Source organism: Rattus norvegicus, chromosome 1 (genome assembly GCF_021556685.1).
Source record: "Rattus norvegicus strain SHRSP/BbbUtx chromosome 1, alternate assembly SHRSP_T2T, whole genome shotgun sequence".
NCBI classification, from domain to species: Eukaryota; Metazoa; Chordata; class Mammalia; order Rodentia; family Muridae; genus Rattus; species Rattus norvegicus.
In genome coordinates, this window is record NC_141534.1 from 257,820,301 (window position 1) to 257,836,898 (window position 16,598).

Here is a 16,598-nt window from a genome sequence, read left to right on the forward strand (position 1 = left end):
ACTGCATGTGTGTATGTGTGCCATCTGTGCCCTGAGTTCAGAAGAGGACATTGGATCCCCTGGAACTGGAGTTACAGGTAGTTGGGAGCCACATGTGGTGCTGGGAATTGAAACCAGGTGCTCTACAAGAGCAGCCAGTGCTCTTAGCCACAAAGCCAGCTCCAGTGCCCTCAGTCAGCTCTTAAAGCCCACATTCACCAAAATCAATGGGAAACTCCCTTTTTACCCACTAGTAAGGACGCTCATGCATTCCAACTGCTCATAGACAGATCGTGGAAATTAAGTTTCCTTGCAATAAAGATAAAGGCCATTGGGCGGGGAAGAGTGTCTGGGCCTTGGAGTCACAAGCAATGAGAGAAGCGCTTGGGACCATGTGCCACTGCTTGTGAGCACAAGTTCTCTACCAGCAATGCCTTCTCTCATGCTTGCTGAGAACTGAACACCAGGGTAATGTGCAGAATTTCACTAGTCACTCCTCTGACCTACAACAGGTTCTGGGAACTCAATGCACTTCAGACAGGAGTCTGGACAGCTGCAGTGCTGTCGCTGATGATCTGAGGTAGATCATCCTCTATGGACGGCTCAGGTTGCTCTGCACTCACGCAGGAACCCCTCAGCCCACCACTGGGTGCAGTCGTGTAATCCCGGGTGAGGCCTTCAAGTGAAAGAACAAATGGGACAGAACAGAAATGTCATCAGACGCTCAGACTGCAGCAGAAATGGAAGGGCACGCCTCACAGAGGCAGTTCGCCCAAGTTTCCTATCGAGAGTTTGCTCCATGGACAAGCGGCCTAGGTGAACTTCTGGCTTCTATTCCTACTGCAGGCATTTTTATGTCATGACATAAACAACAGTAAACACTTCGGAGATGTTTCTCAACAAAAAGAAATTCAAATATAAGTTTCCTAGTAATCAATGTGATTATCATTGTTCCTCAGGTACCAAATTCTTCAGCTTTGGTTCCAGATGTGAAGGTTCTACTCACAGAGCTCCACTCCCCTCCCTCCCTCCCTCCTTCCTTCTTTCTTTGTTCTTTCTTTCTTTCCTTCTTTCTTTTTTTCTTTCTTTCTTCCTTCCTTCCTTCCTTTCTTCTTTACTTTCTTTTGATTTGTTTTTGTTGTTATTGTTTTGTCTTTTTCAAGACAGGGTTTCTCTGTAGTCCTGGATGTCCTGGAATTCTCTCTATAGACCAGGCTGACCTCAAACTCACAGACATCCACCTGCCTCTGCCTGCCAAGTGCCATATCACTGCTCAACTCCTGTCTTTATACTGTCCTGGAGTAGAACCTCTAAGCAAGCACCTTCTAGGAGACCCAACCCCCTCTCACCTCTACCCTGATCCAAACTCTGCTTTAAAACCCAAAAGCAGTTCCTATCTTGTCCTTCACCCTGACTACAACTATACTTTTAAAAGGAAAAATCAGCTCAGGGGATCCCCAAAGAGGTCCATCACAGAATTCTACTTGAAATGAAGCTTAAGAATGAAATGTCCTGCAGTCTGACAAATACGAAATGCTTGTTTTCTCCAGTTGGACGTCGCTGTGGCTCTATCTAGTTTGCTTCTCTGCTGCTGTCTCTCTCCTCCACTGCCTTTGCATGCATAGGCTGGGATGTGTTGGTGCTCCCTCAGCCAGACCCTGGCAGGGAACACACCCCATGGGGAGTTACAGCTCAGCCTTGGCGCTCAGTCAGGAGCCAAGCCGGGGATCCCTGACAATGTTTCTCCTCCTCACACCATCTACACAGTGGCTCTCTTGCTCCCTTGCTCCCAGGCCTTCTGCAAAACAGAAGGAAGGGAGAAACAGCCCTTGGGAAGACTAATGAAAAAGAAGAGTAAAAGGGATCAAGCACTCCTGGGGGCACCTTTTACTCAGTGAAAGATATATCACCCAGAACAGTGACCCAAACCTCTTCCTGGTAGGCCCCTTTGAACTTGGACCCCCAAAACCCTGGAGATCTATCTTCTATTCCCTCAACAGGCCTGGCAGAGTGACTGGCATCAATGCCTAAGACAGTCTGAAGGGTGCCAACAGCAGCACAGACGAGCCACTGTGTTTGGAGAACCCTGGCAGGATGCCTTCCCAGGGCGACCTCATCTCTGCCTTCTGATCCCTATGAACAGTAAAGACAGGCCAATTCTGAAAACCACACATTTCAGAACAAGGCCTCAGCCTAGGGCTACAACCACGCTTGCCATGTCTGGAGGCTAGGTCTCATCCACTGACTCCCCGAGGCCTAGGTTCTCACAAGCTACACTCTACCTGGAGGCAGAACAGCTCAGCTGGTAACTGGGCCTCAGGCCTTCCTAAAGTGCTGTACCCCTTACCTCATGCATTTGTAACTTCTCTCCCAGCAAGGTACAGAGCCTGCCCTCTCAGATCCTGACACCCCCAGGGCTTCCCATGCAGCCTCTGTATCTAGGGCTCTGTGGTGGAGGAGATGAGCATTGTGACTTCCAGAAGCACTCCCTGCCACTCTGCCTCTTTCCTGCCTAGACCTATGCCTCTTGCCTAAGCACTGCAACTGTCCTGCAGCTGACTGGAGCTCTCCCACCACCACCCCCGCCTGCCCTCTGCCTCTCTAACCCTGCCCTGCTTCCCTGCATTTCACAATCTGTGCTCCTGCCAGGCTCCATCACTGGGAGGATTTAACTCATTTGGAGCTGGCAGCCTACAGGGTAGAACGACCTATGCCCACCCATCTCTGGGAGCGGCTGGGAGGTGCCAGGCAAGCGTGTTCTGGAGCATCCCAAGGTGCTCCTGTTTTCTGGGAACCCTGCAGTAGTCTGCGACAGACGCATCAATGGGGGAATCTTTTGCCAGCCAGAGTTGGCATACCACCCTACCCTCAAATCTGCCATTGGCCTCTAGGGCAGAAGACCCTCCAAGAAGAAGAGGCCCTGCAAGACAAAGACCCGAGGCCCCCCCAGCCTGGCCTCCCAGACCTACACAGGCCCGCATTAAAATCAACACTCCGTGAACACACAAAACTGACAGGGCAGAGGGGGCGTACACACTGGATACAAAGACCAGGCTCTGGAGAGACGTGGCCTGTCGGTCTCCCATGTTAGCTCCAAGTGACTAAGGGCAGGGTGGAAAATAACACTGCTGCCACTGCAGTGCTGAGGGCTCCCACCTGGGCTCTGATCAGCGACCTTCACAGCAGACGCCTCTACCTGGGAAAAGTGCAAGCGCTGTGTGCAGACCATTAATGGATGTGCCTGGGCACATTCCTCTAAGAAGCACACTGTGACTCCCTGAACCCCTCTCACTATCCCCCAGTGACTGCACAGGCCTGGAACACACTGCACATGCCACCTGGTACTTCCCGCAGACCCCTAGCACTGTCAGCAGTGGGAAGGGGCCCAACAAACACCCTGGCTTCATTGTGCCCCAGAAAGAGGGGACTAATTACTTGCCTAGACTCTGGAGTGCCCAGGAAGAGAACAGAGGCCAGTGGGGTGGAGAGGGTGGGAAATTGGGGGTTGGGAGGGAAAGGGAGAGAGAAAGCCACAGGATATATTTCAAAGTTTCTCTAGCAATTTGGAGGCGGGGCAAGAAAGCCCTGTCTGACGTGAAATCATATAGAGGTCAGGACTGGGTCTCCCACCCTTGTGAGAAAGTGGTGAATCAGGACGGTTTATCAAACGATCATTTTTTTTCTTTTGAAACTGGGAGGCAGCAGCTTGGACAATTCTGCAGATGTGCTTGATGAGTTAGGGACAAAAATGGCCCCTCTTTACCCCCCTCCCCTCACTCTCTAAGGGCTCCCATCAGGGTTGCTTCTCCCTCCACTGCCTCCCGGGCCCTCCCCTCCCTTCTTCAGTGGTCAGCTGAGACCCCCACCCACTGCTTGCTTTTGTACTCTTGGCCTTTGGACATACTGACAGGGGCCTTTATGAGACCCCAATCAAGACCCCCATGTCACAGGTACCTAGTAGAGACACCAGACCTTTTCAAACAAGGGACAACAAGGAAAATCGGCTGGCCCATTGTCTCTCCTCTGTGCTAAGTGAGATGAAAGGGGCCCGCGACCCCTCCCCATAGCCCGCCTGCCAATCACCTCTAGTTATTAAGGTCACAATGTGTAAATTCTTTTGACCTGCACCTAATCAAAGATGCACCGGCCCTTTCAAATCCGAATGGGGAGGAGGGAGAGATTCCCTCCCATAAACCCAGCAAACTCCCTCAATAAAATTTCTCTCTGATTCCCTCTTTGCTTCCCATCGCCACCCCCTCACTTCTCTTCATTCCGTCCTCCTCACCACCAGCTTCAAACACAAGTGACAAGCCCTGTGGGATTACTACCCAAGGGAATCCGAAGAGGACTGGAAAGTTTTTATTCAATTCTCTTAAAGAAAAGGTTTCCAAAGAGACATAGTTGGCCAACAAGCCCAGAACCTAGGCAGCCCTGTGGCTCCCATGCCAAATCTTTCCAAATGCCAATGTGGTCCTGGCGCTTTCTTGGGTCCTAAACCAGACTCTTTCTTGCATCGGATACCAGAATAACATGGAGTCTGAGCCTCAGCCATCCTTCATGTCACTGGCAAGCCCCAGCTCAACCTCTTTTTTTTTTTTTTCAGAGCTGGGGACCGAACCCAGGGCCTTGTGGTTGCTAGGCAAGCGCTCTACCACTGAGCTAAATCCCCAACCCCTCTTTTTTTTTTTTTTAAAGATTTATTCATTTATTATCTATGAGTACACTATAGCTGTCTTCAGACACACCGGAAGAGGGCATCAGATCCCATAACAGATGGTTGTGAGCCACCATGTGGTTGCTGGGAATTGAACTCAGGACCTCTGGAAGAGCAGTCGGGTACTCTTAACCGCTGAGCCGTCTCTCCAGCCCTCAACCTGACTCTTTACACTGATTTCCTTTTTGCAGGCTGACGGGGGAACCTCATCAACTCAGAATTAATAAGCAGCACTGTGTGAGCCGCTGAGACACTGACTCTGAAAGTGAGGTTGCCGTCTCCCCTGCATTTCAGACCAAAGCACGTTTGTCTGAACATTCAGACCAAACCCCTTGTCTGGGGATGCCTTGAACTGACCAACTCTGTGACAGAGAGGAAACAGCAAAACAAAACAAGAGTAAAAACAGTGTATCTTTGAGAAACATCTCCAAAGTGGTTACTATTGTTTAATGTCACGACCTAAAAATGCCTGCAGTGGGAATAGAAGCCAGAAGTTTACCTTCGCAGCTCTATCCATGGAGTAAACTCTCAATAGGAAACTTCAGCGGACTGCCTCTGTGAGGCGTGCCCTTCCATTTCCGCTGCTGTCTGAGCGTCGGATTTAATGACATTTCTGTTCTGCTCCCATTTGTTCTTTCACTTGAAGGCCTCACCCAGGGTTAAGCGACTGCACCCACCACTCTCCCACTCTGGAGTTCCAGTTGGCTGCCTTGATAGGGCTTTCCCAATCAGCTTCTTCTGGATCTTTGACTGGATGATGCCTTGTTATGTTATCTGCTGCTTCTCTGTATCTATTTTTATTTACAACATATTCTTTTACTATGCAAAACAGCATTCCTCCAGGGGAAACAAATAAAAAACCAGAAGGCAGACAGCAGAGCCCAGAACAAGACCAGTGGGAACCTGAGAACAAACTTTCTGCAGTTAGGAAAGAGAATGACCAACTCAATGACATATGAAAGACAAAACATGGGAAAACACACACACACACACACACACACACACACACACACACACACACACACACACACACACACACACACTCTCTGCTATGGAAGTCCTGCATTTCACCATTTCAGTGTCCACACAAGCCAGGTGGGCAGCTGGATTGGAAGTTGCACAGAAAGTGCTAGCCCTTCACTCTGCCCTTCCCCAGCTCTTAGCTTTCCTGTTTTCCTTGTGTCTCTTCCGTGTTCCTTGTCTGATGCTTTATCTCTGATCTCCTTGGTGTAGGTCTACTGCTTTTCCTTAAGCTGAGTGTACTTCGATATTTCAAACCTACATCTGAGCTCCAGGTCACTGTTCCCAGCTATCTCTGGCCATTACCACCTGGTTGCCTTGGAAACAGGAATCGGATCTGCAGGGATCAGAGCCCATCCATGCTCAGGTTCTTGGAGGTCTCCACCAGCCTCTTCCCTTCCACCTTACGCAGATGGGATCCACTCAAGACTGACCCTTAGCTGGCAAGCCTCACTGCTTAGTATCCAAACACCTCAGCCTCTCCACCCCACCATTTCAATCCACTCAAAACTGTCTATAAGTTTCTTGTTTATCCTCAGCCTAAAGTCAAACCAGCTCTCCAATCCACTCCCAACTTGGCCCTCAAATTCCCCTCCGGGGAGCCAACCTTGCCCAACGTACTTTTGAGCTTCTTCATCCTGTTCTATGTCTTTGCCCACACTCGTACCCTTGCCTGAAGTACCCTGCAGTGATATAAACAGGGCACCAGATTAGTTCCACTTCAAACTCCACATCACCCATGAAGCGCCATGAAGCGCCTCTTCAATGAGGCAACTGACTGCTCTCCTCTGCCTGTCAGCAGATTACTCCAACATCTGGTAACATTGACACTGCATATATAGCAGACCACATAGCTGTGGATACACACTCTGTCCCTTAACACTGCTGTAACGTCTTGAGAGATAAAAACTGGCTCTTCTCTTAGGCTTCATCCATGACACAAGACATGTGACACCTAGCAAAGCAACATTCCATACTTCTAGAAGATGGGCTCTAAGGGTCACATGACAGAGAAAAATGGTTCTGAGTCTATAGTTCTTTATTTTTCTTTCTTTCTTTCTTCATAAAAGGTTCCAAGCGGGGGCTGAGAAAATAACTCACTGGGTAAAATATTTGCTAGACAAATGTGAGGACCTGTGTTGTGCAAGCTCCAGGCACTGTGACACACATGTAACCACAATACCAGGAGGATGGAGACAGGTAGACCCCAAGGGCTTGCTTGTCAAAACTGCATCTCTGATTCTACATAGCTAGTTCTAGGACAATCAAAACAAAATGCAAAGAGCATGACTCATTCCAGTAAACCATCACTGTTTTGTGACATTTTCATTCCACAATCTATTTTGATGTTTGTGGGCCAACAGATAGACGTGTATACTATCCTTTTAGCTACATAATATCTACCTCAGTGACCACACTATAACATACTTAACCCAACTGTACTCCTCACAAGCCTCTGCATGCAACTGTGTGCTTATCCTAGAAGCAGAATTTGTATCAAATGGTTTTTAACTTTCACTTTGACACTCGCTGCCAATAATGTTATAAACTCTGACTTTCCTTCTTGTTATTCTCGGACTTCGCCTTATACAGAAGAATTCTTCTGACACAGACTTCTAACAAGTAGAGAAACCTTTATGAGAACATTAATTGTAGCTTACTCTAGACTAGAAAGCACCAACAAGCAGGCAAAAGAGAAGGTTTCTGATGCATAAATCCATGAGCCCTTCTTTCTTTACCCAACGTTACAGCTGACTTTCTTCTTGGGACAAAAAACAAAACAAAAACAAAAAACAAACCTGTTTCCTTTCTATTCAGATGGAGGCACACGACTGGCGAGGCCAGGGCAGCTCCTTCTGCAGCTGCAGCAGGACAGAGTAGCAGGGAGAGAAAAGCATCTTCTAAAAGCCAGGCCCTCAGGAGGAGGACTCTGTCCAGTGTGATGGCTCAAGTACAATGTCTGCTACGGAAGTGTGCTGACCATGTTTAGTCGTGAGAGCCATGTTGAAATGCTCACGCCATGCTGAGCATTTCCTCCTACAGTCTCCTCCTGCTGCCTGTGGATGTGTCTCCAGCACCATGGCTATATATCACCATGCATCCCACCATGATGATAACAGACTAAACCTTTGAAACTATAAGCCAGCTCCAATTAAACGTTTTTCATTATAAGATTTGCTGTGGACACGGTATCTCTTCACAGCAATAAAACCCTAACTAAAACAGTGGCACATGACTGTAATCCCAGCACTTGGGAGGCAGAGACAGGAGAATCAAGAGTTCAAGGTCATCCTCAGCTATACAGCAAGTTTGAGGGCAGCCTGGGCTATGTGAGACCCTGGTTTTGAGCTGGGTGCGTGGGTCTGGAGTCTTAGTCTGTGGTCAGGCACTGGCCCAGCACATAATAAACCCTGTGTTTCATCCTCAGCACTACAAAAAATAGAGATAAATAAATAAAATTCTACATAGAGGAAGGAAGGAACACCGTAATAGCAACAGGAAAAACATCACTTGTGGTTAGAGGCAGAAAAGGACACATCTAAACCTGCCCTTCAACTAAAGTAATTCAAGTTCACACATGTAGTACCCTGCATGAAGAAGGCAAAGAGAACCCCATAGTCATGCAGTGTCTTCTATGACTGATGTACATTTAGACTCAAAACCGAGCGCCTCTCCCTCTGTTTCTCCCTGCCTTCCTGCCTTCATGTTTCTTGCCTTGCTCATCAGCAAGAAAAAAAGCCCCTGTAGTCTCTCACCTGCTCTCCTACTGTGTCAGCATAACAGATGGTGGCTACCATTGTCTATGCTGCCTCCTCCAGCATCATCAAAGCAGCCAAAGCTGCACAGGCTAACCGTCACTAGCCTGAAAGGCCTGACAGTGGAATGCCACAGAGGGCAGAAGCAAGGACAGTAAGAGAGGACAGGGCCTAGTGCTGACACTCACGGCCCACCCACCATGTTAAGATGGCCATAGAAAGCACCCTGGAAAGAGCCCAGCCCTTAACACCTTCTCAAAGAAGACAAGGTCTTGTCTTTAGACACAAGTTGCCCAGCTCTCAGCTGGATGTTCCAGTGCCCAGGGCCTGTGTGCACGCTCCATGGTGTACTGACAGTGCTTCCCTTCTCCCTCTCATGGCCACTTTCTCCGAGCTGGATGGCTCTAACACAGTAAAGAGCCGAGGAGAAAGCAAGACAAGCCAAACAGCCAGAGACAAGCCTGAATCTGAGAACAGAGAAAGCTGAAAGAATCACAGAAAAATATGATTAAACTCATAAATAACTTAGAAGTCATTGTATGTGTGTTCTTGTGGGGGTAATGTAAGTATTTAACCTTGAGCGTTCATTCTTCAGTCACCGTCTACCTTGTTGTTGAGGCTTCTCAATAGTGTGGGGCTCACCAACTAGGCCAGGCTAGCCAGTCAGTCAGCCCGCCCAAGCGTCCCTCTTGTCTCCTCCTCAGTGTTGGTGTTACATGAATGGGCTACCACACCGCTCCTCTTCTCCCCCCCTTTCTTCCCTCCTTCCCTTTCCCCTTCCCTTTCTCCTAACACGTGTTCTGAATAGCAAACACAGGTCTAAGCCACCTAGCTATATCTTCAGCCCTGTGATTATTTTAAACATTTTAATTGTTGTGTGTTTCTGCGTGTGCCGTGGTTGCCACACATATGCCGCAGCATGCATGTGGAAGTCAGAGGACAACTTACAGGAGTCTGTTTTCTCGGCTGTGTGGGTTCTGGGGGTGTCTCAGGACACCAGGCTGGGTGACAAGTACCTTTACCCACTGGGTCATCTTGCTGGCCCAGGCCTGTGATTTTCAAATCTTTCAGCCTCCTAACTTGAGATTCTCTCCTGCAAAGACACCGCTGATTGTTTTGATGTTGGCACACCCCACTGGCACCCCATCTATCTTTACTAGACTTCTCAGACATCATTCATGTTTTTTATTTGTACTGAAAACTATGAAAAAGGAAATATGCAGAAAGCAATTTCCTGGGCGAGCAATTCCTGGTCCTTACTCCTCCCCCTTCCATCCCTCCTGCCCCTGTCAGCACCTCAGATGGGCTTAACTAAGTCTCTCTGACGAGTGTCACAACCCAGGTCATACACTATCTGAAAATGTCTTTGCTGGAAAGAAGAGCAAGAGAAAGCTTAGAAAAGAGGCACGGGTGACCTGGCGAGATGGCGAGATGGATAAGGGGGCCTGCACCAAGGCTGACAACCTCAGTTCCATCCCCAGGACCCATATGATAGGAGGGAACCAACTTTCCCAAGTTGTCCTATTACCCCTACAATGCACCAAACACAAATTAACTCGCTAACTAGTGAGTGAGTGAGTGAGTGAGTGAGTGAGTGAGTGAGTGAGTGAGTGAAAAGGAAAAGGGGTAATAATATTGGATAGTCTGCTTTAACAGGCACTCAGAAGGGGGTGGGGATTTAGCTCAGTGATAGAGCGCTTGCAAGCGCAAGGCCCTGGGTTCGGTCCCCAGCTCCAAAAAAAAGGAAAAAAAACAAAACAAAACAACAAAAAAAAAAAAAAAAAAAAAAAACAGGCACTCAGACAACAGCCGCAGTAATAAGCCAGCATTTTTTATACAACACAAGAGAAATCGCCTCCCCCCATCCTCCCAAACAATCATAATCTGAAATTTTCAGAGAGAAATTTCTCATAGTTCAAAAAAGTACTAGAGAAGTGAAGGTTAGCTGACAACCAGCCCCTTTACAGAATGGGTCTGAGGGAGGAGCCAAATAAACTGTCTGTTTTAATGGTGCATAAATATATCCTTTTTGGCCATCTTGCATGGAAATTCTAGTCAGCACAGAAAAGTTCAGAACCAATACAAGCTTGTGTAATGCACAGCATCTTTACAGGAAGCTCCCATCAGCATTCGGTAACTACATGGTAACACATGGGTGTCCATTCTCCCTCACATTGTCCCAAGCTTTGAGCTCCAAGCCACAACTGCCAAACGGAACAACATAATCCTAAAACCCACTGAGATTCACAGACACAGGGAGACTTGTACGTCAGCAGACCTACAACCTATGACCAAATGGAGTCATAGGGAAGTGCTCCACGATAGACAACTGACTGCATGAATAGTGAGTGGAGGGCATGGGACCAGCGCTTAGCCAGAAGGGAAGGTAGTAGTGATGGCGATGCTAAGTAGAAGCCCCCTTGAAAAAGAAATATAAAATGAAAAAGAGCACACAGAGCCTAAGGCTTCTGAAGTGAAATACTAAAATCTGTCTGAAACGGCCTGAGAACCACTTTACTGCAAGGCAGGGTGATCCTTCCACCCCAACAGGACCCTTCCCAAACATACTCTGCTCCTGACCCAGCCACAGCCCCACTATTACTTTTTTCTTTTTACCCACAGCCGGTCCCCAGTCCGCTTATAAGTAAGCTGTATTGGCTCTAGAAACTGAAAGCATCTTTCACCAAGTTCCCGATTGTGACTGCTCTGAGTGTTGGAGCTAACAGGTGGAGAAATCTCCTTAAATATATGAGCGTTGTCATGACAAGGCCACTGGAATGGGTCAGTGCCATAAGTCAGGCAGGGCTAGAAGCTTCCGCTCCACCATCAGGGTACTCTTTAGCCTTGACAGATCAAACCCCAAGCCGAAGCAAGCTACAGAGATCAGTTCTGTCTCTAAGCCAAAGGTCTTCACAGTGAGGGACCAAAGCTCCTGCCTGAGCCTCTGCGGGCTGAGCCCCAGATTAATCACCACTAGGCAGAGCTGAGCGCCAGCCTGCAATCTGAGCCTGGGCACCACCTGCAGAGGGGTCTTCCCAGCACCTCCCTCACTCCCTCGGGCAGGACCCCAGGGCATGAGGGTACCCACCTGCTGGCAAGGCTACCTGGGACAGGGTAAGTGACATTCAGCCGTCTCCCACTTGACAGATAAGTTGTGGGTGATTTGAGTTGCTTAGTGAGATATGTATTGACTCACACACTGAAGTCAGTTCCCTAAGAGAAAGAAATTCCATGGCTTCTCAACAGAGAGAGAAAGTCCAGCGTCTTTCTCATTCCTGTCCAAAGAAGAAATCTAGCTGAGACCGGCAGTTGGGGAAGAATACCTTGGAGTTAAGAGCTTGTAGGATGTGTGCCTTGGGCACAGAATGCACATTCTTGCTATTCACAGAAGAGCAGACTGAGAGTACAGAAAAGACACGGGGATGTCATCTTTCCAAGCATCCCTTACACTGCCTGATATTTTGGTGAAAGGAAGCTTCAGTACAAGTGCCTCCCTTCAGGTGAGAAGTACTTGCCCTGAGTCCCAAGGTCCATAAGGACAGCTTCCTCAATGACCTCAGCAGCGTTTCCAGCACAGATGCATGGAGAACTGGTGACTGAGTGGTGGACAGCTATCTGTCTATGCAGGCAGGTGCTTTTAAGGATCACATTGTAAATTCTTTGCAGATGGTAACCTGGGTGCAAAAGTATCATGATGCTGAAAAGATTAAAGGAGAAAAAGATAGTCATGGAGAATCACATCTAACAAACACTGCTTCCAGGCCCAAAGGCACAGAAGAGGTTTCCTTCCCACCTGCCCATGGCCCAAGGGAACCAAGTGTGGAAGGTTGGACTCAGATTGAAATATGTTCCTTCAAGAGCAAAGAAAAGTACAGGTCGGAGGCGAGGTGCTGGAGTCCTGTGAGCACCTTCATCTGCGGAATAACAGCCCTGGCCTGACTGTCCCAGCTTCATCCCCAGGAACTCCCTTTGAACCTCCGGCCACAACCCAGAGTTAGGATAGAGCAGTGGCTACAATTACACACTTGCTTGGGGAAGGGGGTGGGTGCTGCATGTGACAGGCCATGAAAGGTCCCAGCCTATAAAACAGCCTGGAAAACAAACCCTTAATTTAAATGTTAATGAAAGTGCTGTGGAGACATCAGAGGCTTCCTGGCTGCTCAGAGAACAGCTACACCAGTCTCAGAATTTATGGCTCCCCTTTACCCTCCCACCTCCTCTCTGCCTCATCACCCACTGAAGTTTAAAGAGAAGTGGGGGAAAAGAAAGAAAACGAAAGGCAGAAAGAAGGGAAAATGGGGAAACACCCTAATTTTGACATTAAGGCTCTTCCACTTTGGGATGTGAGTGCTAAGTGATCTCTGTCAGGAGAGCGTGATCAAAGGACAATAAAGGCAAGCACCCTGCACACCGGAGATGAACAGAGGACACAGAAAAGGTGGTAGAGGTGGACTCCAGGCAGCAGGGGGTGCAGACCGTAGGAGAGAAGACATGAATCCCTCCATCTCGCTCCTCATTTCATTTATAACTGACGCATCAGAGTGCAAGATCTACGGGTGTGTGTGTGTGTGTGTGTGTGTGACAACAATCTGATGTGTTTACACATGCATACCCAGCAAGCCTGGTCATTTCTTTGTGTTAGGAACCTTCTGATGTCGAAGTATAGTGGTGAACTCCTTTAAGGCAGAGGCAGGTGGATCTCTGAGTTCAAGGGACAATCTGGTCTATATAGGAGTTCCAGGACAGCAAGGCCTACACCATGAAACCCTTCCTTAAACAATAAAATATGACTTCCGACTCCTCCAGTTGTTTTGAAACATATTGTAAGCCACCTTAGACTCCTGCTACTTCTCCACTGTGGCTCTAGCAACACTAGTGCTCTTTCTTCAGTCCTCGAGTTTCCCTCTAAGAATTTACCACATTTTACTACCTACCGCATCTGTCCCCCTGTCAGTCTGTACCTTCTAGTTCATGGTGTGTTCTCTAATGACAACAAGATAATGGCTCCTTGTTTGTTTCCTGTTTGTGACACAGGTCTTACTGTGTGGCTCTAGCTATTCTGGAGCTAACACTGTAATCAAACTGACCCTGAACTCTCAGAGATCCTCTTACCTCTGTAAACCACCACACCAGGTGACAACAGCATTTATTATGCAGTGCCTGGGAACAGAATGAAAAGGCAGAGGGGTAAGGGAAGGGGGAAAGAAAAGAGGTTGGAGTGGAAAGGGAGAGGTCAGAGACAGAGAAATAATATGAGGGAGCTAGAGAAATGGCTCAGGGGATAAAAAGAGCACATAGTCCTTTCTAGAGGATCTAAGTTCAAGTCCCAGCCCCCATGCCAGGTGGTTCACTACTGCCTGGACTACAGCTCCTGCAAATCCAGTGTCTCTGGCCTTCTTAGGCATCCCCTACACACACACACACACACACACACACACACACACACACACACACACACACACACACACCTGATTAAAAATAAACATAAATCTAAAAGAAAACAATATCAACACTCAAACTGGGAAATAGAAACAGAGCCCTGCTAAGGGGACACAGACTCCGCACGTCAGCTCTATGCACATCATCTGACCTTCTGCAATCACCCACTTTTATCTGTAGTATTTAAGTCAGTTTTTTTAAAAGATTTATTTATTATTATATATAAGTACACTGTAGCTGTCTTCAGGCACACCAGAGGAGGGCATCAGATCCCATTACAGATAACCGGTTGTGAGCCACCACGTGGTTACTGGGTATTTAACTCAGGACCTCTGGAAGAGCAGTCAGTGCTCTTGACCATTGAGCCATCTCTCCAGTCCTTAAGTCAGTTTTTGACGAATGAGACAACCACACTAAAAATGGGTTCTAAGCCAGCCAGGCATCACATTGACACATGAGACATCCTATCCTGAGTAATGGCTGAAATTCAGTCTTAGGAACTGAAACCATCCCCAGTGCTTGGTTCTTGCTGATGGCTATGGCCTGCTGAGAGGCTTGAACTGGCACAGGCAGTGACCACCCCAGTGAAGGTCACAGCTCTAAGGTTCTACAGGACCTGACCCAATGCAATGTCCGCAGCACACAGATCACTGATGCCTGACAACTTGAGCATATTTTAAGCTCAATCAGTGGGCCCACCTAGGATTACTCAAATCATCCATTTTTCTCCAAGGGTGGTCATGCCTCCTCCAGCCCCAGCAACCCCTTGCTCCTCTACTGTCTTTGTATAAACTCTGACTCTCATCATGGAGGGACATCATATGCAGGATCCTCCCTCCTGTCTGGCTATCTCACAAAGCAGGACAAGAAGACACTCTTGCCTCGTTTAGCAGGCCTTCTTTCCTCAAAGAGGAAAAAGGAGGCTTTCCTCTGCCCCATCTCTAGCATAGGAGAAAGAAATAGAGAAAGATCCTTAAGCCACCATGGTCCAACTGAGCCATCAGGAGGACTGGTTACAAGGCGAAGCACCACGGTCATTTGTTCCTCTTTCTTCAGGTTATGGAGGCTGAAGACCCCCTTCATATACACCAGTTCATCGACAACCAAAAGTGAGGTCCACAGACAGACTCCTGATATTTGACTACTCTTCCCCTCAAAGCAGTGAGTGAGTTATGACGCCCAGAAAATAGCAGCATCATAGAGACCAATGAAACCCATACTGAAACTGCCTCTTTTTCTAGCTCCCAGCCCTGTCAGAGTACACTCCGCATGCAATTAACCATCAGTAAAGAAAGATATACTTTCGCAGGCTGGTGGCGGCATCTACCACACACAGCACACAGTAAACCTTGTAGCTGCTGGAACAAACACCCTGCTCTCCCAGTACCAGCATCCCCTGCCAAACAGGGCACAGTGCTGGCTTTCCTTCCAGACCTACCTCACCTCTGGGAGAAATGAAGGAACAGCTTCTCCATCAAACCCCCCAGAGGCCACAGCTCACTTTACAAATTTGAATTGGTACATTTCATACAGACTTGGACTAATCCCCCACAAAACAAACAGGCCACCACAGTGCACAAAATGATATTGTATATTTAATAACACAGCTAAGTCAAGTTTCTACACCTATACCACTCATATATTTCCCTGATGACAGAAGCAGGAGAGAGGGGATTAAAGCCCAAGAGCGTGGGGAAAGCTTCCTGACCACAGGCGTTCACATGGCAGCGGTGGTGTCCACAGAGGCAAGGGCTCTACCCAGTGTCTTTTTTTTTCATTTCAGGGAAATAGGTCTGCTGTCCGCAGAGAAAAGGAAAGCTACATGATTCCCTCCCTTCTTCTTCCAGGCAAACACAGATTCACTTCACTACAAGACGGAAGGGTCCAGACAACCAAAGACTTAAGTATACGTTTGCTCCTAGAATGGCAGAAGCATTTACCTGAGTGAGCCCAGGTCTCTACCATATGCAGCCTCTCCCTACCATGCCCTAAGTCAACTCTTGACAGCAAAGAGTGTTTTCAGGTTCTCAAAGAGCCTCTCAAGGGGACTGGGACTGGAGTAATGACTTAACTACCATGTGGGTGCTGGGATAGAACCTGGGTCCTCTGGAAGAGCGGCTGCTGCTCTTAACTGTTGAGCCATCTCCCCCCCCCCCCCCACTTCTAATGGGAAATAGTCTTGTAAACAGTTTTGTAGGGGTGGGTATGGTGTACAGGTCTTTAATCCCAGTACTGGGAGACAGATGTAGGTAAATCTCTATGAGTTTGAGGTCAGCCTGGTCTACATAGTGAGTTCCAGGCTAGCCAGAGCTAAATACTGAGATCCCGTCTCAAAGACACCAAAAATAAAATTTAAAAAAGGGGATGGGGGAGTTTTGTATTTACTAGCTTCATTCAGGTAGAAATAATTATTTAAGTAGTAATAAAATACATTAATCTGTATTAAATCATAGTAAAGTATTAAGAATTCACAGTGATCTTAGGGACGATATCTGAGACCCTCTATAGTGTGTTTCTGCCACACAACTGTGGAAGACACAGACCGTTTTGTTTCAAGAACACTCTGTGCCTTCCTTACCCCCTCTTGCTCACCCAAAAGAGACAGGTAGGAAACTCCTGTATGGGACAGGGCCGTATTCCATAAAACCTGAGTCTGGACAACAGGGTAGTAAGGGTGGGCAGGCACACAG

The 16,598-nt window shown here is 47.9% G+C and overlaps 1 protein-coding gene across 12 annotated transcripts in view; it reads right to left on the reverse strand.

Moving 5' to 3' along the window:
- The window catches only part of Fbxw4 (F-box and WD repeat domain containing 4), an 81,490-nt gene that overhangs the window by 30,808 nt on the left and 34,084 nt on the right, over positions 1-16,598 (reverse strand).